The sequence below is a fragment of the Eurosta solidaginis genome, chromosome 3 (assembly GCF_040869045.1).
Source record: "Eurosta solidaginis isolate ZX-2024a chromosome 3, ASM4086904v1, whole genome shotgun sequence".
NCBI classification, from domain to species: domain Eukaryota; kingdom Metazoa; phylum Arthropoda; class Insecta; order Diptera; family Tephritidae; genus Eurosta; species Eurosta solidaginis.
The window spans coordinates 21,066,283-21,090,607 of NC_090321.1; the positions used below are offsets into that span (position 1 = coordinate 21,066,283).

The following is a 24,325-nucleotide window of genomic DNA, read 5'->3' on the forward strand; positions in this document are numbered from 1 at the left end:
AAATAAGAAAAACTCAGTAGTTAGCTACAGTGGGCACACTTGCTAAAAGCACCCCTTATATTTTAATGCGACAAATCTCTTAATAATTTAAAATTTCCTCATTTTAAACTAAAATATCTCTTGTCGTTAATTAAATATATTGCACAACCTCTGCTAACTTCTGATTTTTCCCAATTTAAATTAATACAAAACGCAAAAAATATTTTCAAATCTCCATACTTGCGTATACATACATACGGATATACAAAAGAAAGAAAACGACATAAGCGGTGAAATAAAATATCGTGCACAGTGGTACAAGAGTGGTGCAGTGCGTATTATAGCACTTTTCTCGCATTAAATTTGCACGCTATAAATTCTCAATCCCCATTAAGAATTTCGATAAGCTACTAATTTCTCTCTCCTCAAAGCCCCTACAGTCCAACAAATCGAAGCTAAATAAGACTCCTCTAAGTCACACAAAAAAAAAAATACACATTTTTAGATAATCTCATACGTATCAAAATTATAATAATTTACCGCCGAGATACTTTTAATACGTATATATACATATATCTCACATAATTTTTCCCACGTATATTTAAACCACCCGCATATATACATATTAAATACAGTGCACCGCGGCACAGTGGTCAACTTTGTCTCGTCATACCCTCAAATTTCAAATTAATTAAAACCTCTTTACTTCGGAAATTTGTCCCCCTCTCTCTATTAGGTTTTACACATACTCAAACCCCTCAAATAAATTTAACTAAAAAACTTTTTTTTGGTTTTGAAAATTATTCTCTCTTGCTATTTAACGTGAATATAAACGTAACTCCCTCACACATAGTTAAAAGCAAATAAATACTCTCTATTCAAAAAAAAAAAAGTTTTTTCTCTCTTAGTTAAATTTTATTAATTCTCAACTCTAAGCGACATAAAACAAAGCTCAAAAATGAGTGACGATGAAACCAAAAAAGGTGGCTCCAAAACTCAAGGAGTTAAAAAATTTAAAATCTCGTCTGCCCCCAAAAAATTTACATCCGAAACGGACAATTTTTTGGAATATTGTGCTCGGTTTAGGTCGACGTTTCTCCAAGACAACACGGAGTCCTCACTCAAAATAAAAAACGCCAATATAGACAAATTTTGGAATAGAGTCCAAACCGTCTTCGATAAGATTGTCGAAACCCCAGATCAGGACCTGCCAGAAGATTTTCCAACATCTGCTAATAGCATATACAGGTCCTGTCTCATAGCATACGAAGACACAAAAGCCCAGATCGAAGACCAGCTTCAGTTGCTTAAACAAGCAATTGCCCCCGCTCCCCCTACCGTCACAACAGGTCCGCCCGACAACTCCGGTATTTCGCTAAAGATCCCTCCCTGCGATACCGAAATATTTTATGGTGGTTATGAAAAATGGCCCTCATTTCGTGACATGTTCACAGCCGTTTATATTAACCATCCCAAACTCTCCCAAGCGCAAAAATTGTATCACCTCAGATACAAAACCCAAGGAAAGGCAGCTCAAATAGTCAACCAATTTCCCTTGACTGACGACAACTTTGCCTTAGCGTGGGAAGCCCTAAAGGCCGGATACGAGAACAGACGAGTTCTCGTAGATAACCAAATACGGGCCCTGATGAACTTAAAAACTATCACTACCGAAAACAGTGAAGACATTCAAAGGTTACAATCGTCGGTAAATAATTGCCTTCAAATTCTCGCCACGCAACAAGTCTCCACAGATAACTGGGACCCCATACTTATTTATCTGGTTACCTCTAAACTCCCAGAAAATACAGTCACGTTGTGGGAGCAATCTCTAACCTCAAGAAGAGAACTTCCCAACTGGTCCCAAATGGACCAGTTCCTCACAACGCGATACGAAGTGGTAGAAAGAGTTGATCAATGGCGCCCAAGTAAAAGTAAATTCACTCCTCCTCAAACTAGGCCGCCATTTAAACCCCAACAGTCACATGCGTTTCCAAATAAACCGACCTCCCACACCCAGTCCCATGTGACAGAGCAGCGAACAATGTACAAGTGCGCTATGTGTAAAACCTCATCTCACCCCCTTATAAGTTGCTTCAAATTTAAGAAGCTGTCGACCTCTGATCGCAGAAGGTTTGTGAGAGAAAACAATATGTGTTTCAATTGCCTCTCTCAGTCACACATACTGAAAGACTGTTCCAGTACTCAAACGTGCAATCAATGTCAAGATCGGCACAACTCAGTTCTTCACGAAGACACATCTCAAGTGCCGAAAAGACAACCCTCACGATTGCAAAGGACAGCCTCACAAGCCACCACCACGAATTCCACAGTCTCACCCGGTAATACTCCCGATCAAGCCAATGCTCTGGATGAAAGCCCTTCATGCTCGCAGAAAAGCCAAGTGCAATCGTTTTATTCCGAAAACGATTGTGAAATAATTTTACCCACGGCTATCGTTCCCGTAGAGCATAAAGGAGAAATTTTTAAACTACGAGCTCTTGTGGATCAGGGATCTGAACGAACCTTTATCTCTACCAGAGCCCAAGATAGACTCAAGCTCCCATTCAAACCCTCTAGATTTGAAATATCAGGGATGGGCGGCAAGGTAGTTCAGACCTCAAACAAATTGTGCTCTTTGACTTTGGTATCACCCGATTTTGAAACCAGAATAAGTGCAGAGGCAATAGTATTACCCCGGCTAACAAAAATGCTCCCCTCGCTTAAGCTCACTAGCGAGCTTCAAGCAAAATGGGCACACCTCAACCTCGCAGACTCGAACTGTCACTCCCCCTCGCAAATAGATCTCGTCCTAGGCAGTGATGTAATACCGCAAATCATCCAAAACGGCGTTGAGAAACTTTCCCCCCATCTTCTAGCGCAGAAAACCATTTTTGGATGGATTCTGAGCGGTAGAGCTCCTGTGATGGTAAACGCTTTCTGCATGCAAGTGTCAGAAGTGTCCAACGAAGATCTTAACTCTTTATTGCGTAAATTCTGGGAATTGGAGGAAGTTCCCACCAAACCCCAAATAATACCAGAAGACGAGTTTTGCGAAAATTTCTATGCAGCCACAACCTTACGCGATGATAACGGTCGTTATATCGTAAGGCTGCCGTTTAAACCCAGCTTCCCAGAGTCAATCTCATTATCCCACTCTCGGTCTTCAGCTCTAAGCCAGTTTCTTGGAATGGAGAGAAGTCTGCAGAAGAAAGGGGATTTAAAGACTCAATATGATAGTGTTCTAGAAGAATACCTCACCCTCGATCATATGGAGGAAACCGGCTCCTATGAAAAATTTGACGGAGGAAAATGCCTCTCATTTTATCTTCCTCATCACGCAGTTGTCAAACCCGAGCAAAAGACATCAAAGGTGCGGGTCGTGTTTAACGCCTCAAAGAAGTCGGCATCTGGACATGCGCTCAACGACGTTCTTTATACCGGCCCTACCCTCCAGCCCGATCTGATGCTTCTGATTCTCAAGTGGCGTACCTACCAATTTGTTTTTAACGGAGACGTAGAAAAAATGTATCGTCAAATCATAATGCATGAAGACGACAGAGACTATCAGAGGATCGTCTTTCGCTCATCCCCGAGCGACCCCATAAAAGACTATCGTCTGAAAACAGTCACATTTGGTGTGAACTGTGCCCCCTACCTCGCCATACGTACTCTTCACCAACTGGCCAAAGATGTAGAGGAAACTTTCCCCAAAGCCGTCCCTGTTTTGACGAAAGAAACATATGTAGATGACATTCTCTCTGGCAGCCATGAAATTCTCTCTGCTGAAACATCTCTCTCCCAAGTCATCCAAGTGTTAGCGTCAGCAGGATTTCCATTACGGAAAATAACGGCCAATCACCCCAGTATAATAAAAAACATCAAAGAAGAGGACTTGCTAGATACCAATCTTTTGGAATTCGAGAAAGCAAGCAACACCAAAACTCTCGGCATACAGTGGAACGCTCTGACCGACACGTTTTCGTATACAGTGGACTCAATACCCCTCTCGTCCGCTAATACAAAACGACAAATTCTCTCCTCGGTCGCAAAACTTTTTGACCCCGCAGGGTGGCTTACGCCGATTATGATTCAGGCCAAGATTTTACTCCAAGAGCTATGGATAGACGGAACTGGCTGGGACGAACCAGTGAAGCCCCTCCGCTTCATTAAATGGACGCAGTTCGCAAAAAATTTACCCAACATCTCAGAGATAAAGATACCTCGATGGGTTGACTACATGCCGAACCAGCAGGTTGAACTGCATGGTTTCTGCGATGCGTCAGAAAAGCCATATTGCGCCACTATATATCTGCGAACAACCCACGGTGCCACCACTTCGTCCCACCTTCTGGTCGCTAAAGGCAAGGTTGCCCCTCTTCGCACTACCAGTCTTCCAAGACTAGAACTATGTGCAGCTCTACTCCTTGCCCGACTAATCGCCGTCGTACAATCCCATCTCGAGCTCTCTCTTAAAAATCTTTACATGTGGTCTGACTCGGAAATTGTGTTAGCATGGCTCGAAAAGCCTCCCCACGCTTGGAAAACTTTCGTATCCAATCGAACAGCTGAAATTATGGATCTCGTCGGAAGCGCCTCCTGGAAGCATGTAGGCAGTCGCGACAATCCAGCAGATATGGGCACACGAGGATGCAAACCCATGGACTTGGCAAATTCTTCGCTGTGGTGGAATGGCCCTGCGTGGCTGACCCAGCCCCCCGAAATTCGAGCCGGATATGAACCAGCGACTTGGCCAAACCCATCTACCCGCAGCATCAACCCGCCTGAAATGCGCCGAGTCGAAGCACTATACTCAGCTGGAGATGACCCCGATGTATTGGATCGATTTTCCTCATTTCCTCGCGCCCTCAGGGTCATGGCATATGCCTTCAGGTTCCTTAATAATCTCAAGGACCGAATTCGAAGCATTAAACCCGCTTACACTCCCTCTCTGTCTCATGAAGATCTCCGCAAAGCGAAAAATAAACTTGTGACGTTAACACAAACCCGATATTTTCCTCGCGAAAGAGCATGCTTGGAAAAGGCAAAACCCATTGATCAAAGAAGTTCTCTACTAACCCTCAACCCATACCTCGATGAAAATGGGCTCCTCAGGGTTCATGGTAGACTAGTTCATTCGACGCTGACTTACAATGAAAAACATCCCGTTATTATCCCAGAAAAATCAAGATTCGCTGTCCTCTATATACAGTACCTCCATGAACTTCTTCTCCATGCCGAAATACGTCTCATGCAGCAATGCCTCAGACAGGATCTCTATATTCCACGACTTAAACCCCTCATAAAGAGATGCATACATCAGTGCAAAACTTGTACCCTCCACAAGCAGCAAATGCGATCGCAAATCATGGCGGCTTTGCCCCCGGAACGATGCACATATGCTCCGCCTTTCACCACTACCGGTGTCGACTTTGCGGGGCCTTTTCAAATAAAAGCCTCCTTGCTAAGGTCTCACACCTTACTGAAAGGCTACGTGGCCGTTTTTGTCTGTTTCGTGACAAAAGCTGTCCACCTTGAGCTGTGCTCGGACCTAACAACAAATGCCTTTCTCGCAGCATTCGCTCGCTTCGTCGGACGTCGTGGATATCCTGCCACAATGATGAGTGACAACGGCAAAACGTTTATTGGAGCTAAAAGAGCGACGGAAAAAGAGTTCGTTGACTTCATGAAAACTGCCTCTCAAGAAGTAATCGCAAAATACTCTCCCCAGGGCATTAATTGGAAATTCATTCCACCCGGAGCTCCCCACATGGGCGGCTTGTGGGAGTCTGCAGTGAAGAGTTTCAAACTGCATTTCAAGAGGACTGCAGGAGCCCACAAGTTCACATTTGAAGAATTTACCACCCTCTTGGTAAGAATTGAAGCCGTATTAAACTCTCGTCCTATCTCACCTTTATCCCAAGATCCCACAGAGTTTACCGCGCTGACCCCCGGCCACTTTCTTCGAGGTAGCCCCCTCCTCGCTATCCCTGAAGTGGATCACGCGGATTTATCTCTTATAAACCGATGGGACAGGGTAAAAGGTTTACATCATCAGTTCAGCAAAAGGTGGAAGGAAGACTACTTAAAGGATCTCCAAAAAAGGCAGAAGTGGAAAAATCCACAACCCGAACCCAAGGTCGGTGAGTGTGTCTGCATTTACGACGACTCACCTCCCCCGACTGAATGGCGCCTTGGACGGATTGAAAAAATACATCCAGGTCCTGACGGCCATATACGTGTTGTTGACGTTCGTACTCAAACCGGCACCCTCACACGACCACTTGTCAAGCTCTGTTTCCTCCCTCAGACTGAAAGCCCACCCTCTCGGGCAACCCCGGAGAATTCGTAGCTACTCTCAAACTACCTCTGTCCACTCTTACCACATCACCGTCACTAATATGTCGTATTTTGCAACATAATGCCAGCTGAAATCCCCTGTATCAGTATTTCTCTCCACTAAAATACTTTTACAACTGTAATTACAGATCGCTATGGATCGTGCAAATCAGTCGTCGTCACGAAGACCAGTGCGGTCGGAGATCGTTGCTCCCAACCGCGTCAATGAATCACGCAGCTCGACACTAATAACAGATTACCGACGGTGCCGCATATGCACCCGTCAGCACGCTCTTCGGAACTGCGTCATATTCAAAAAAATGAAACCACCCCAGAGATGGATGCTTGCACGAGCCCATGAGTTTTGCCTGAATTGCTTGGCATTATCTCACATCACCAGCGAGTGCAGCTCGTACGACAGATGCCGGATCTGTGGAGCGCGACATCACTCCCTACTCCATCGGCGGGACGCTACCCCAAGCGCCCAGCGCGCCATCCAGGCACCCCGGCCTGGCAGATCCGCCGTACCGGCACCCCCTGCCGCCACCGGGCAACCCCGTTCTCGCCCGGGAAACAACATTCCCTCAGCAGCACCCAGCATCGCACGACGCACCATTCGATGCACCGCACAAGGGCTGCAAACCGCCAACGCTAGAGGAAGAGTGTCCCAAATCCTCGTTCGAGATGCATTGCGGACCCTTAAGGAGCTACAGGAGGCTCTAGCCGCTGAACGCGCCTAGGGCGGGGACGATGTTTGAGCGACTGTCGTAGTCGCCAACAGCCAACCCTTCTATTTAATAGAAATTAGGCTTAAGGAAACCTAAACCTGAATTTACCTGAATTTTATATTGAATTTATTGATATATGTACCTTTTACGTATAAGTACGCATTCTGAATTATTTGCACGTACAAATACGTAATATCATATTACGTACATATTTATTAAACTTAAGAATTTGAAATGTTTGTATTTTACGCTAACACGCGAGCGTATTTCACCTCTCTGGCAACCCCAACAATGGGTTGACAGATGTGACTATGTACGTACATACATACATTTATATTATTGTTTTTGACATTTCTTTTTATTTTTACTTATTCGAAATTTTTCTCCATCCCGTGTGTGACACAAAGTTGTAAAGCTCTTTTAAATTCAAAGAAATAGTTCTTTAAAATAAGAAAGCCCAGTTGCCTTTTATTTATTTCTGCAACATAGTCTCAGTGCAAAGTGTATATCGTTTCCAACGAGTATTGCAGTGCATTACCCCCAACCGCTCCAGTAAGTTAGAGCAAAAATCATACTGCCGGTGGTAGCAGCAGACACAACCACCGCCACCATCACCACCACATCATAGCCATCAACACCGCAGCAGCCGTATCCATCAGCTACACCCCACCGCAGAAAAAGGAAGGTAAATTTTATCCTGCCAACCCCCTAAACACTAAGACTCCGGCTTTCTCGGAGGAGCCAAAGGGAGTTAACACTAAGCCGCAGGCTTTTCCCGAGAAGATGAGCGATATGGCAAAGCAGTCACTGACTGTGGTGCTGGTTGATCGTAGCACCTCTTCGGACAGATGACTAATGAAAGGTGGAGATCTGTAGAAAGGGAGCTTATTAGCTTCATGTTTAAGATGATGCGGGAACAACCAAGTCAGCGCCTTCCAACCTGATAGCGTGTGACAATATCGCGAGCTTGCGGTGGCTGGAGGAAGTGGTTCCAAACCTCCAAAGGGAAGTAACGAACGCATGGTTTGAGGTGGTGGATAAAGCGCAAATCCCCACGGTACCAAAGGCTAAGGTATGGATACTATGCGTGATGAAGTCGGAGGATACACTGCGACTTCTGCAGAATCAGAATTCGAACATACCGATAATGGATTGGAAGTTACTTACTGCATTTCGGCCTACGGTGGAAGGTCAGTTCTACATCTTCCAAATAAACAAGCAGGCGGAGGATATATTGTACACTCAGCTTGGAAAAATATCCTTTGGTACAGGACAAATTTATATGCGACTCAGGAAAGGAAGTCCCGTGGATAAAAATCCTAACTCGCTGGAAGTGGGCGAAGTCGAAAAGGACCTCAAAAGCCTAAGGGAAAAAATACAGGTGGAGGTAGCCGACGTCACCACAAAGGTGCTGGAAGAGGACCAACAGCCAGATGGTGATGTGAGTCGCACAGAGGAACACCCGGTACAACAGTTACAAGAGGCTGAAGGGGGCTTCGAACACTATAAAAAAAAGGGCAAGGGGACTACGACGACGTCACGACGAAGATGACTGGGAGTCCTACAGATAAACCTCTAAAACAGTAAAGTGGCGTGGAGCGAACTCCTCCTAACCCTTGAGGAGGGTTCGTTTGACGTGGCGCTGATCCAGGAGCCGTGGCTATCATCGGGAAGAAAGGTATCTGGACTTAGCGCACGCGGATTTGGCGTTTATTATGCGCAAACGGAAGGACGGGTGCGAGCTGTATTAATGGTAAGGAAACAGCTGCATTCACATATGCTGCCTAATTACACTACTGAGGACCTCGAAGTGGTGGCCGTTGAGCAAAAGAATAAGGAGGCATTTATCCTGGGGTCCTGCTACATGGCCCATGCCGCGGAGGTTCCGCCGATCGAGTGCAAAAGGCTAGTACAGGAGGAAGGGCGCAAAGGGCGGTTGGTCATAGGCGCAGATGCAAATGCGCACCACTATGCGTGGGGAGGAGCAGATACGAACGAGAGAGGCGCATCTCTATTTTGTTACATCCTGCAAACCAATTTCCAGATAGCCAACAGGGCAAATGTCCCAAAACACATTGGTCCAACATCCAGAAATATTTTGGATATTACACTGAGCTCCGAACGTGATATATCAAGTTATGATTGGATGGTTCTTGATAGAACATCCTTCTCCGACCATGCGTACATCAGCTTCAGCATCCCCCTAAAGAGCGTAGAGAAGGGTGGAACCTTTATAAACCCTAGGTCAACAAACTAGACTAAATTCCAGAAACAGGTAGAAACGAAACTGGGACAACCCAAAGAGATTGCCAATGTGGAATAACTGGAGGAGTCTAATGAATTCCTAACAATGACTCTTAGGACTGCGTATAACAAAGCTTGCCTCTAAGAAGATTCAGAGGAAAAGCAAAGCCGCCATGGCGGAGCAATTTAAAATGTAGAGGTGGTAGTTGTATATGTGAATTCGATTTCGAGATATCGACCAAAATGTGGACCAGGCTGACCCAGAACATCATCTGAAGAGTACCGCTAATTTATTTATATATGTAATACCATGAACAGTATTCCTGCCAATATTCCAAGGCCTTTTGATTTCGCCCTACAGAACTTTTTCATTTTCTTCTACTTAATATGGTAGATGTCACACCCATTTTACAAAGTTTTTTTCTAGAGTTATATTTTGCGTCAATAAACCAATCAAATTACCATTTTTTATCCCTTTTTTCGTAATTTTCGAAAAAGTGGGCGTGGCCATAGTCGGATTTCGGCGATTTTTTATACCAATACAAAGTGAGTTCAGATAAGTATGTGAACTGAGTTCAGTAAAGATATATCAATTTTTGCTCCAGTTATCGTGTTAAGGGCCGAGCGGAAGGAAAAACGGTGGACTGTGTGTAAAAACTGGGTGTGGCTTAAACAGATTTCGCCCTTTTTCACACAAAACAGTTATCGTCCTAGTACCTAAGCCCCTACCGAATTTTACAAGGATTGGTAAATTTTTGTTCGGCTATTGGCATTTAAAAGTATTCTGGACAAATTAAATGAAAAAGGGCGGAGCCACGCCCGTTTTGAAATTTTATTTCATTTTTGTATTTTGTTGCACCATATCATTACTGGAGTTGAATGTAGACATAATTTACTTATATACGGTAAAGATATTCAATTTTTTGTTAAAATTTGACTTAAAAAAAATTTTTTTTAAGAGGGCGTAGTCGTTCTCGGATATTGCTTATCTTTATTTAAAACCCATATAGTAATAGGAGTAACGTTCCTGCCAAATTTCATCATGATATTTTCAACGACTGCCAAATTACAGCCTGCAAAACTTTTAAATTACCTTATTTTAAAAGTGGACGGTAGCACACTCAGAAAAAAATTGAATGAAATGGCACTTAAGAAATTTTTTCCTCTTTGCATGGCCAAAATTTCTTCAAAATGAGGAACAAATCCTCAATTTGAAGACTTTTTCTTCATTTTGAAGAAATTTGGCTATGCGAATGAGGAAAAAATGTCTTAAGTGCCATTTCATTCCCATTTTTCTTCAATCGGGAGAAATTTTTTTCTGAGTGCACGCCCATTGTCCAAAATTTTACAAATTTTCTCTTCTGCGTCATAAGTTCAACTCACCTACCAAGTTTCATCGCTTTATCCGTCTTTGGTAATGAATTATCACACTTTCTCGGTTTTTCGAAATATTCGATATCGAAAAAGTGGGCGTGGTTAAAGTCCGATATCGTTCATTTTAAACAGTGATCTGAGATGAGTGCCCAGGAACCTACATGCTAAATTTCATCAATATACCTCGAAATTTACTCAAGTTATCGTGTTAACCGACGTACGGACGGGCGTGGCTCAATCAAATTTTTTTTCGATGCTGATGATTTTGATATATGGAAGTCTTCGTTTCGTTTATTAACGTTGATTATCGTAACGAAATGATATCGTTTCGTTGGTTAAGCATGCCTGGTGTGTGGTAAGATAAGTGCGAAAACTACTGCGTGACAGTACTTTATAGTTAAAAGCAGTTTGGAAACAGGTAAAACTAATTAAGTGGACTCTTTGTTCTTTTATGTATTTATTCATTAAAAATACGGTTTTTATTTTTAATTAATTTATTTATTTATTTGTACGGTTTATAAGCCGGCAGATTAAAATCATTTTTAATACGAGTATTTACAGAGTGCATATCTTTTACATCTATAAATATAAAAGCACCACCAACACTACGCATAACTCAAGAACGGATAAACCGATTTGGCTGAAAATTGGTGGATAGGTAGCTTAGAACCAGGGAACGGACATAGGATCTCGTTCTGGCTATGGTCTTGAGATCAAAACGTGGACCTGGGTAATTCTGGGATGTGTTTGTACAATATGGCTATCAATGGTACAATGGTATAAAATGGAAGCTGTATATGAGTACTTTGATACCGGGTATTTTTCGTACCCCTGGGTGAAGAAAATATAGGCGAAAACGTGGACCCGTGTACCCCTAGAATGTATTTATACAATACCGATTTCAAATGAAAGCTGTTGAATAGTGCTTTAGTACAGGGTAATTTTCATGGGCGTGGTTAAAGTCCGATATCGTTCATTTTAAATAGTGATCTGAGATGAGTGCCCAGGAACCTACATGCTAAATTTCATCAATATACCTCGAAATTTACTCAAGTTATCGTGTTAACCGACGTACGGACGGGCGTGGCTCAATCAAATTTTTTTTCGATGCTGATGATTTTGATATATGGAAGACTTCGTTTCGTTTATTAACGTTGATTATCGTAACGAAATGATATCGTTTCGTTGGTTAAGCATGCCTGGTGTGTGGTAAGATAAGTGCGAAAACTACTGCGTGACAGTACTTTATAGTTAAAAGCAGTTTGGAAACAGGTAAAACTAATTAAGTGGACTCTTTGTTCTTTTATGTATTTATTCATTAAAAATACGGTTTTTATTTTTAATTAATTTATTTATTTATTTGTACGGTTTATAAGCCGGCAGATTAAAATCATTTTTAATACGAGTATTTACAGAGTGCATATCTTTTACATCTATAAATATAAAAGCACCACCAACACTACGCATAACTCAAGAACGGATAAACCGATTTGGCTGAAAATTGGTGGATAGGTAGCTTAGAACCAGGGAACGGACATAGGATCTCGTTCTGGCTATGGTCTTGAGATCAAAACGTGGACCTGGGTAATTCTGGGATGTGTTTGTACAATATGGCTATCAATGGTACAATGGTATAAAATGGAAGCTGTATATGAGTACTTTGATACCGGGTATTTTTCGTACCCCTGGGTGAAGAAAATATAGGCGAAAACGTGGACCCGTGTACCCCTAGAATGTATTTATACAATACCGATTTCAAATGAAAGCTGTTGAATAGTGCTTTAGTACAGGGTAATTTTCATTCTTATTGGTGACTAGGGTATTAAGATATAGAGTAGTAGTGCGTGAAATTCACCTCACTTCAAACACGCTTAACGTTACAAATATACTTACAAACAAACGTTCATATCTAACCCAGATAACCACCATGAGTTTATTCGCACTTGCCAATATATTGATGCATCATACCAAATTGCTCAAACGGGAATCATATTGACAATATGTAGGTCAATATAATAATTTACTGACAAACCATTCCTTACTATTGAGTCATGCACCTCTAGTATGTAGATATTAATGTAAGTATGTATATATGTATAGGCTAAAAACTTTTGTATAAATAGTAACCAATTTCGTCAATAAAAAAGAATCAGAAATTGCTATCCAAGCGTTCGTCACACACTCATTTTTAACGTTCTTTACATGTCGATCCTCCCACCCTGATCTACAATTAGTGAAAAATTTGCTCATAAGCAAAATCGCTAGATCTTGCTGAACAGAGATTCTGACATCTCAACAAACAGTTCGCTAACTGCCAAGAATTTTAAAGACAGGACTAAAGGTCCTGCCAAACTAAAGGTAAAAACAAGTAAGGAAGGTTAAGTTCGGGTGTAACCGAACATTACACACTCAGCTGAGAGCTATGGAGACAAAATAAGGGAACATCACCATGTAGGAAAAGGAACCTAGGGTAACCCTGGAATGTGGCTGTCTGACATGTGTATCAAATGGAAGGTATTAAAGAGTATTTTAAGAGATAGTAGGCCATATTTCTATGGATGGACGCCACTTAGGGATATCGCCAAAAAGGTGACCAGGGCTGACTGTAGAATTTGTTTGTACGATATAGGTATCAAATAAGGTGTTAATGAGTATTTTAAAAGGGAGTGTGCCTTAAATATATATGTGAAGGCGTTTTCGAGATATCGCCATAAAGGTGGACCAGGGGTGACTCTAGAATGTGTTTGTACGATATGGGCATCAAATGAAAGGTGTTAATGAGTATTTTCAAAGGGAATGGGCCTAAGTTCTATAGGTGAACGCCTTTTCGAGATATCGCCATAAAGGTGGAGCAGGGGTGACTCTAGAATGTGTTTGTACGATATGGGCATCAAATGAAAGGTGTTAATGAGTATTTTAAAAGGGAGTGATCCTTGGTTCCATAGGTGGACGCGTTTTCGAGATATCGCCATAAAGGTGGACCAAGGGTGACTCTAGAATGTGTTTGCACGATATGGGTATCAAATGAAAGGTGTTACTGAGCATTTTAAGCGGGAGTGGGCCTTAGGTCTATAGGTGTACGCCTTTTCGAGATATCGCTATTAAGGTGGGCCAGGGGAGACTCTATAATGTGTTTGTACGATATGGGTATCAAATGAAAGGAGTTAATGAGTATTTTAAAAGGGAGTGGGCCTTAGTTCTATATGTGGACGCCTTTTCCAGATATCGCCATAAAGGTGGACCAGGGGTTACTCTATAATGTGTTTGTGCGATATGGGTATCAAATTAAAGGTATTAATGAGGGTTTTAACAGCGAGTGGCCCTTATATGTATATGTGAAGGCGTTTTCGCGATATACACTAAAATGTGGACCAGGGTGATCCAGAAAATCATCTGTCGGGTACTGCTAATTTATTTATATATGAAATACCACGAACAGTATTCCTGCCAAGATTCCAAGGGCTGTGATTTCCCCCTGCAGATCTTTTTCATTTTCTTCTACTTAATATGGTAGGTGTCACACCCATTTTACATAGTTTTTTCTAAAGTTATATCTTGCGTCAATAAACCAATCAAATTACCATATTTCATCCCTTTTTTGTATTTAGTAAAGAATTATGGTATTTTTTTCATTTTTCGTAATTTTTCGATATCGAAAAATTGGGCGTGGTTATAGTCGGATTTCGGCCATTTTTTATACCAAGATAAGGTGAGTTCAGATAAGTACGTGGACTAAGTTTAGTAAAGATATATCGGTTTTTGCTCAAGTTATCGTGTTAACGGCCGAGCGGAAGGACAGACGGTGGACTGTGTATAAAAACTGGGCGTGGCTTCAACCGATTTCACCCATTTTCACAGAAAACAGTTACCATCATAGAATCTATGCCACTACCAAATTTCAGAAGAATTGGTAAATTTTTGTTCGACTTATGGCATTAAAAGTATTCTAGACAAACTAAATGAAAATGGGCGGAGCCACGCCCATTTTCAAATTTTCTTTTATTTTTGTATTTTGTTGCACCATATCATTACTGGAGTTGAATGTTCACATAATTTACTTATATACAGTAAATATATCAAATTTTTTGTTAAAATTTGACTTTCAAAAAATTTTTTTTTAAAAAGTGGGCGTGTTCTTCATCCGATTTTGCTAATTTTTATTTAGAACATATATAGTAATAGTAGTAACGTTCCTGCCAAATTTCATCGTGATATCTTCAACGACTGTCAAATTACAGCTTGCAAAACTTTTAAATTACCTTCTTTTAAAAGTGGGCGGTGCCACGCCCATTGCCCAAAATTTTTCTAATTTTCTATTTTGTGTCATAAGGTCAACGCACCTACTAAGTTTCATCGCTTTATCCGTCTTTGGTAATGAATTATCACACTTTTTCGGTTTTTCGAAATTTTCGATATCGAAAAAATGGGCGTGGTTGCAGTCCAATTTCGTTCATTTAAAATATCGATATGAGATGAGCGCCCAGGAACCTACATACCAAATTTCATCAAGATACCTCAAGTTATCGTGTTAACGGACAGACGGACGGATGGACATGGCTCAATCAAATTTTTTTTCGATACTGATGATTTTGATATATGGAAGTCTATATCTATCTCGATTTCTTTACACCTGTACAACCAACCGTTATCTAATCAAAGTTAATATACTCTGTGAGCTCTGCTCAACTGAGTATAAAAATGTTACAATCGACAGTAAAGGCAGCCCTGCCTAAAGCGAACAGCAAATCAAAAATTTGCATGATTCCTTTGAATGCTCCTGACAAAGATGGTCACGAAGCAATGGGAAATTCTAGGACAGTGGAAATAGGCAAAAACGAAAAAAAATAAATAAATAATAATAATAATACTAAAAAACCAGCCAATAAGAACAAAGATAAAATAAAATATATGTGAAATAAAAATATATGTGAAGCGCTATATAAATTTGCAACAAAAGACTTCATTTTTTTTTTATCTTAGGATAGAAAAATGTTAGCGTAGAAAAATTATCAAGCAACCAGATTGTTGAGGAAGTTATTGACTTAGGACAATATTCGACCAGGCATGCATGAAATGCCGGCAATCCAGGACTAGAAATTTATAAGGAAAAACACAGTTGTCCTGAGGGACAAATTGGTGAAAAATTAATTCAATATTTACTGCAGTAGGCAAATTTAAAAATCTTAAAATGGTACACAAGTTCTCCAAGATTTAATAATTGCACTAACCCTAGAGGTAGTGAAAGTGACAAATCCCGGTTAAAAATAAAAATAATTCTTCACAAGAGTCATGACGATTCTGCCTTGGTGGACCAAAAATATATTGCAGGAAAATACGAAGAAAACAAAAAATATAAAGATATGAAAAATTTTTTACATCCACTGTCCTCCCTTCTGCTCAGTAGCTGAACTGCAACTTCTAATACTTAACCACACCGCTCTTCCGTCAACTACAGCTCTTCATTTGTCTATGCAGTTAGGTACAAATTTCATATTCAGCACGTTTAAAAACAAAAAAAAAAACTATTAAAAAAAAATTTTTAATAAGAATAATAATGAAAAGGAAAGGAAATATAAACCATTTTTTACCTATATTCTTTGTTAGAAATGCTATTTCAAAGAAATAAGCATAAGTCAAACCGGTTTACTCTAGAAATAGGCCATAAAGTTAGGAAAAATATTTGTACTCTAACCTTCGGTAGAATAGGAGATTTAGCTAACCAGGGAAAAGGCCCCACGTAAGTTGAATAATAAGAAAAATATTTTTATCTTAACTTATACACATAGAAATATTTTGATAGGAAAATAGCTTTGCACTATTTACTAAATGAGTTATAGAACCAATAAAGATAAGGAACTAATTTAAACCTTCAATAATAACCAAAATACGTTAATCAAAAATCTTCTAAATATACAAACAATAAACATTTCACGTTGCTCACAATAAGCACCAAACAAAAAAAAAAAAAAAAAAAAAAAAAAAAAACAATAAAGAAATGTTCACTCAATATGTAAACCTATGCCGATTTTTAAGTGAGTCGACGCTCTTAAGGGTCGGCTGTACAAAAAAAAAAAAAATTAGTAATCACAGTAAATATACGAAAACAAAAAATAATAGCAAAAGCCAGTATATAATGTAAAGCAAATGCAAGCGAATAAAAACAAGAAAGCACATAAGCAAAAAGTTCCCTACTTATAGTATAAAGTTACCATTATGACATAAATTACAACTAAATTAAAAAAAAAAAACGCAATTTTATTTGGTAATACTAAGCAAGTTGACTGGGTTATTCAACGTAAAATGAAACAACACGGCACACTAATAACAGTGACATTAGCGTGACCGTCTATAATTAAGCATCAAATTATATACGCTCACTTAAAAGGCCGGTGGTGTAGTAGTGCGTGGAACTCACCTCACTTCAAACACGCTTAACGTTACAAATATACTTAAAAACAAACGATCATAGCTAATTGACCCAGATAACCACCATGAGTTCTTTCGCATTTGCCAATATATTGATGCGTCATACCAAACTGCTCAAGCGGGAATCATATTGACAATACGTAGGTGAATATAATAAATTTCTGACAAACCATTCCTCACTATTGAGTCATGAACCTCTAGTATGTAAATATTAATGTAAGTATGTATATATGTGTTGGACGGCCATAACCGTTTAGACGGTTAAGCGCCAATTAAGTAAGTATGTAATGTATATATGTATACTAGGGCGGGTCGATTTAAAAATCGCTCATTGCTCTGTGAAAATCGTATTCTAGGGATCAAAATAAGAAACTTTTCCGAAGGAACCATACCTCTAAAACGAATTCTGATGTCCCCTCCCCCCCTTTGGGACGAACTTTTGGGTAGGGGCAATTTCAATTCTACCTGCTGTATCTTGTGGTGGCTTAAAAAAACAACACAAGCAATTTTACGATCTGCAATTGTGTCACAGTGATACCTTCATTTTTTAAAACGGTTGAATAAAAAACCCACACAACTATGTTTGCGACAAGCAAATGCATCACAGTGATGCCTTGGTTTTAAAAGGGGTTGTAAAAACGCAAATTTCTAATAATTTTTTTTAATTTCTTTTCTATTACTAAGTTAAATTATTTTTTCATTTACATATGTTCTGACTAAATAAATTTCTGAAGAGAAAAATAAACTCCAAAAAGAAAAAACGTAGGCATTTCAAAGTGGGATTTTTCAAAATTTGCCCCTACGACCCAAAGTGGGGACATCAGAATTCGTTTTAGAGGTATGGTTTCTTCGGCAAAGTTTCTTATTTTGATCCCTAGAATATGATTTTCACAGAGCAATGAGCGATTTTTTTGCCTCCCCACAAAACGACCCGGCCTATTGCTATCCAAGCGTTCGCCACACAATCATTTTTAACGTTCTTTACAATAGGCCAAAACGTGGACCCGGGTACCCCTAGAATGTGTTTATAGAATATGGATATCAAATGATGAGTGCTTTAGTACAGGGTAGTCTTCATACCTATTGTTGACTAGGGTCTCGAGATATAGGCCAAAACGTGGATCAGGGTAACACTAGGATGTGTTTTTACATTACGGGTATCAAATTGAAGCTGTTGGTGTGTGCTTTAGTTCAGAGTAATTTTTATATCGCTGGGTGACTAGGGTCTCGAGATATAGATCAAAACGTGGACCCGGGTGCCCCTACAATGTCTGTGTAATATGGATATCAAATGAAAGCTGTTACTGAGAGCTTTAAAGTAATTTCCATTGTCATTGTTTAGTCGCATCAACCTGACAAAACTGATAAGTCGAAATAAAGACATGAATTAATAATACCCACATAGCTATATACATATGTACGTCCTATTCGATTTGCCTGAAATTTGGTGTATTTATTTGCCTGTATTAGTATTTACGATCCTTTTTTCCGGGAACTAGACCAGAGATGGACTGGGATTAGGACTAGGACTGTGGCTGAAACTCGGAGTGGGACTGGGACTCGGAATAGCACTGGAACAAAATACATACCACGCTCCGGGACTGGCAATAAGGGAGGAAGAAGAATGAGAAGAACTTGAGAGAAGAGAAAAGAGGGTAGGAGAAGGAGACTGAGAAAGAGATAGAGTGAGACGAAATAGAAATAAATGAAGCGAAAAAGATGTATGCAGATAGACCAAATTTAGGGCAGAACAACGTCTGCCGGGTCTGCTAGTATTTTATATTAGTCCTCAAATACGCAGGTAAAGTTCCTTCTATTATGTTTTTAATAAATTTCTTGGTATAATAATGGCTGTCTAATGCTAAGCCAATTAAGAGAGCATATCATATCTCTGATAGGTGTGTCATACCGTTTTTTGAGAATGAATCTCATAGCTCGGTTCTGTTGCTTTTGCAGCTTGTAGAGCTGACTATCTCGCAAGATGAAAAATATAGTAGGGCAACAAATAAAATGAGGTTCGATTATATATCTGTAGGTGATGATTTTATACCTTATATTTAAATATTTGCAGGTTCGTTGTATAAAATATAATTTTTCGTTATTTTTCCTACCGTATAATGTACGTGCTCGTTGAAATTCAGCTTATCATCTATTTCTATTCCCAAGTATTTTATGGTGCTGACTTTTTCAATTAGTTCGTTATTTATATTTAAGTTTTGTAGCTCACTGTTTTGAAAATTGCGTCTAGATATAACCATAAATTTCGTTTTATTGACATTCACTTTCAGTCTGTTTACGCATAACCAACTTTATACGCTGTTAAGATCTTCTTGCAGCTTAGCATATATTTCAGTAATATTGTTCCCACTTTTCATAAGCAATGAATCATCAGCAAATAATTTTATTTCACAGTGCTTTATAGAGCTAGTTATATCAGTAATATATATATTGAAGAGTATGGGTGCCAGCACAGACCCTTGAGGCAGACCAACAGGTTCCTCCCTTTTATCCGATACGGACGTTCCAATCACTGTTCTTTGGTATCTGTTAATTAGGAGGTCTTGAAACCATTTTAGTTCTATACCAGAAACACCATGTAAGAAAGCTTTTTCAGCATTAACTTTGGTCGATCGTCTCGAATACACGTTTTAAATCCAAAAACACAGCTAATATGTGTACACATATCTAACTAAAAACACAATTCAACTGTGCGAATACATATACAAACAACTCATTACTAGGAAATTTCTTTTGAAAAACTAATGCAAGTGTTCTGTTAAAGCTGAGCTCATTTCGTTTCGCAGAAATATGCATATGTCTTAAAAAATCTGTTTGTTCAACTAATTAAAAAAAATTTTGTTTGTACTATTCCTGAAATCTATAAGAAAAAGTTTTTGTTTATTTTTTATTCACAAGACCCAATTAGGTATACATTGCGTCAACAAAATTTACCACGTAGTACTTTATACTTAAAAGCAGTTTGGAAACAGATAAATCTAATTAAGTGGCCCTTTGTTCTTTTCTGTATTTATTCATTAAAAATACGGCTATTGTACACATATTTAATTAATAACACAATTCAACTCTACAAATCTTAATCTTAATCTTAATAATCTTATCTTAATCTTGATCTTAATATAACATTAAAAATGCGAAAGTTTGGATGTTTAGATGTTTTGATGTCCAGACGCTTGTCTTTGTGACTCAATCACGCAAGAACGGCTGGACGGATTTTCTCCACAGGCTGCTTAAGAGTTGTTACAAATTAGCTTAAGGTACAAAAATCTAATATATAAAATATCTAATATATAAAATTCTCGTTGTTGAACTGCTTCGAAAAGGCTAGACCGATTTCCATGAAACTATGTGAGCATATTGAGTGCGTCTGCGAATCGGATCTTATCTATTTTGCATACCCATAAATAGTGAGCGTAATCCACCACTTAATTTCTTTAGTAAAATTTTTTGTTTTTATTTTGTTATGAAACATCATTCAATAATACATACACCAAAAATTACTCCTTGTACATTATTTCACAATTGTTAATTATAAACTTTATTTATTTTAAAAAAAAATTTTAATTTTATTTTGTCAACTAAGGCTAGGACTCAGCTTGGACTTAGATGGACGTGGACTTGGCCTTGGACTTGGACTTGGACTTGGACTTGGACTTGGACTTGGACTTGGACTTTGACTTGGACTTGGACTTGGACCTGGACCTGGACTTGGACTTGGACTTGGACTTGGACTTGGACTTTGACTTGGACTTGGACTTGGACTTTGATCTGGACTTGGTCTTCGACTTCGCCTTGGACTTGAAATTTGACTTGGACTTGAACTTGGACGTGGACTTGGAATTGGACTTGGACTTGGACTTGGACTTGGACTTGGTCTTGGACTTGAACTTGGACTTGGACTTGGACTTGGACTTGGACTTGGACTTGGACTTGGACTTGGACTTGGACTTGGACTTGGACTTGGACTTGGACTTGGACTTGGACTTGGACTTGGACTTGGACTTTGATCTGGACTTTGTCTTCGACTTGGCCTTGGACTTGAAATTTGACTTGGACTTGAATTTGGACTTGGACTTGAATTTGGACTTGGACTTGGACTAAGACTTGGACTTGGACTTGGACTAGGACTTTAACTTGGATTTGGACTTGGACTTGGACTTGGACTTGGACTTTGACTTGTACTTGGACTTGGACCTGGACTTGGACTTGGACTTGGACTTGGACTTGGACTTGGAATTGGACTTGGACTTGGACTTGGACTTGGACTTGGACTTGGACTTGGACTTGGACTTTGATCTGGACTTGGTCTTCGACTTCGCCTTGGACTTGAAATTTGACTTGGACTTGAACTTGGACGTGGACTTGGAATTGGACTTGGACTTGGACTTGGACTTGGACTTGGACTTGGTCTTGGACTTGAACTTGGACTTGGACTTGGACTTGGACTTGGACTTGGACTTGGACTTGGACTTGGACTTGGACTTGGACTTGGACTTGGACTTGGACTTGGACCTGGACTTGGACTTGGACTTGGACTTGGACTTGGACTTGGACTTGGACTTGGACTTGGACTTGGACTTGGACTTGGACTTGGACTTGGACTTGGACTTGGACTTGGACTTGGACTTGGACTTGGACTTGGACTTGGACTTGGACTTGGACTTGGACTTGGACTTGGACTTGGACTTGGACTTTGATCTGGACTTTGTCTTCGACTTGGCCTTGGACTTGAAATTTGACTTGGACTTGAATTTGGACTTGGACTTGGACTTGGACTAAGACTTGGACTTAGGATTTGCATCTGAACTTGAACTGGAACTTGGACTGGGAAAAAGGGAATGGGGCAGGATAAGAAGAACTAGAGAGAAGAGGAGAAGAAGTAAGGAACTCAGAAAAAATTGAGTTAGACGATGATAGAGAGATAGGGATGGATAGAGCAGAGGGAGGAGAACAAGATGGAGCTAGAGAAAAAAGTCGTGGAGGAAAATACGGAGAGGGAGAAACACATCCATAGTAAGAGAAAAACAGAGTGAGGAGTGAAAAAAGGACACGGAAAACGTGGAGAGGGGACGAGGGAGAGTAAAGGGTAACAACTTTTTAAAAGCTACGCAGATCGACCAAAGTTAGGGCAGAACTACGTCTGCCGGGTCTGGTATTATATATACACGAAACTTTTCCGTGAGCTATTTGAAATTGTAACTGTTCAACAATTAAAACGATGAGTAGGAGCAATTTATAATTCTTGATTTGAAAACCATCCCCTACGATTCTACTGACGTATATGGCAAAATCTTGAAATCTGTTTCGAAAGCTATAAAAATTAAGAACAGAAAATATTTTCGGTGACTATTCTGGACGCGGGCACTCTCTTAGATACGGAAAATTTTTTGGAACCGAGTACTTTTTTTTAGAACTGGGTAACTTTTCTACAGCCTGGTAAGACACTCAGTGAAACTAAAACAAGCGTGTGTGTGCGTAAATGTGTTTTCGCCAAGAATCGACTATTTATTCGACACAAATATAAAAAATTTAAACCTCTTAGCGTTATCGTTTTAAACTAACATTTACTCATTTGATAAGCAATTTATTAAAAAATTGCTCCTAACATTTTTTGTTAGTTTGAAGCACACAGTATACCATATTATTCCTTCGGAAGTGCCACTAATCTTATGTATGTATGTTACTTGATATTTCTTCGATTTTCTCGCATTTCATTTATAATGAAGTACCAATTTTATATATTATTTTTGTACATTTTTGTGGAATAGTTATTATGAAATTAGTGCAACTAGTTTGGTGGCTACTTTTATGCATATCTAAAACAATAAAATAATATAATCATTGACTTTTGAAGAAGGCATGGAGCCATGGCAACAAAAAAAAATAGTCATAATGAAGAACCCAAGATATAAGGAAAAGATGTCATGGTGATGACTTTTCTTAATAAGTATTTAGTGTAAGAATTATTTTGAAACGATTTTCCGTCATGCCTTGAAAATTTTGGTTGAGAAACAAAAATGGCTTGTTGTGCGTTGTGCCATCTTTAGTGTCTGTCGTGATCGCGGTACAATTAACTTTTTGCTTAGGTCAGAGACGATTCTTTCCCAGCCCGCGTGCGAAACTTTTTCAAGCTCTCACATGTAATAGTGCAAAGCTCCCTGCACTGTGAGATGTGAAAGTATATTTGCCCATAAGCTATTTTACGACTATTGAAAGTGAAGCTGCTTTGATTGGTGTGAGAATTTTCCAAATTAAATGGCCAAAGTTTAATTTTAAAAGTAAGAACAAAAATTTTTTTTTTTGGAAACAGTTCAATACATGAACGTTAACTATCCACTACTTGTAAAACTCATAGTTGTACTTAAAACAAGAAATCTTTTAAAACTACACTATGTTTTAAAATAAAACATAAAATTCAAGTACCCACTTCAGTTTTCCGAAATGCATCTTGTTTATAGATTAAAATGATTTACTATGGAGACAGTTTGAGTCTATCCATTCAAAATACCGAAAAACTTGAGTACTTTCTAGGATGTTCTGCATAATATTTCCGGAAAAATTGGTGACTCACTTGCACTGTATCTGTTTAACCCTCATTTGTACTGATGGATCCAGCCTTTTTGAACTCTAATTAACTATTTCTATGCCAGGGGATGAGTTTGTGTTTTAAAGCTTCTTGATATCCTTCGTTATGTATTTTAGCATAATTTTCTTCATGCATACATTTATAAACATTTGTAAATATTTATTAAATTTTTAAAATTAAATTTTTTTAAATTTTTTAAATTTTTCAGTGTCATAATCACATTGAGTACTGATGGGTCTGCCCAGACCCTTAAGTAAATAGCGTGGTGATTAAATTCGTTCGTATGCATCGGCCTACTTTATTGTCGGTTTGTGCATGGCTTTCTTTGCTGTTTTGTGTTTGAAGGCCCGTTTTTGAAAATATTTTTGTTTTATCACTTTACACGTGTCATTAGAATTCGCTGTTATCCGTGAAAACGTGTATTTATTTAGTAAAAATGAGTAATATAGATTTTATTTATGATAATGTTCCACGTCGTGATCCCAAATTTTATGAGTTGGTTGCAAATGCTTTGGCCGAGGAAATTGAAAACGATAATGACAATGACGATAATGATTGTGCCTCAGAAGTGGAAAATGAGTGGGAACTTGAAGCTTCAGATACTGAAGCTGAACATGAAATTGAAGCCGCA

At 39.3% G+C, this 24,325-nt stretch overlaps 1 protein-coding gene and 1 long non-coding RNA gene across 2 annotated transcripts in view; one reads left to right on the forward strand and one right to left on the reverse strand.

The window, feature by feature from the left end:
- side-V (sidestep V) overlaps positions 1-24,325 on the reverse strand; it is a 494,192-nt gene that overhangs the window by 305,136 nt on the left and 164,731 nt on the right. The window lies entirely within an intron of this gene.
- The window catches only part of LOC137246279 (uncharacterized), a 94,301-nt gene continuing 81,841 nt past the window's right edge, over positions 11,866-24,325 (forward strand). The window contains exon 1 of the long non-coding RNA XR_010951434.1: positions 11,866-11,936. This is a non-coding gene — a long non-coding RNA (uncharacterized lncRNA). The remainder of the gene's footprint in view (positions 11,937-24,325) is intronic.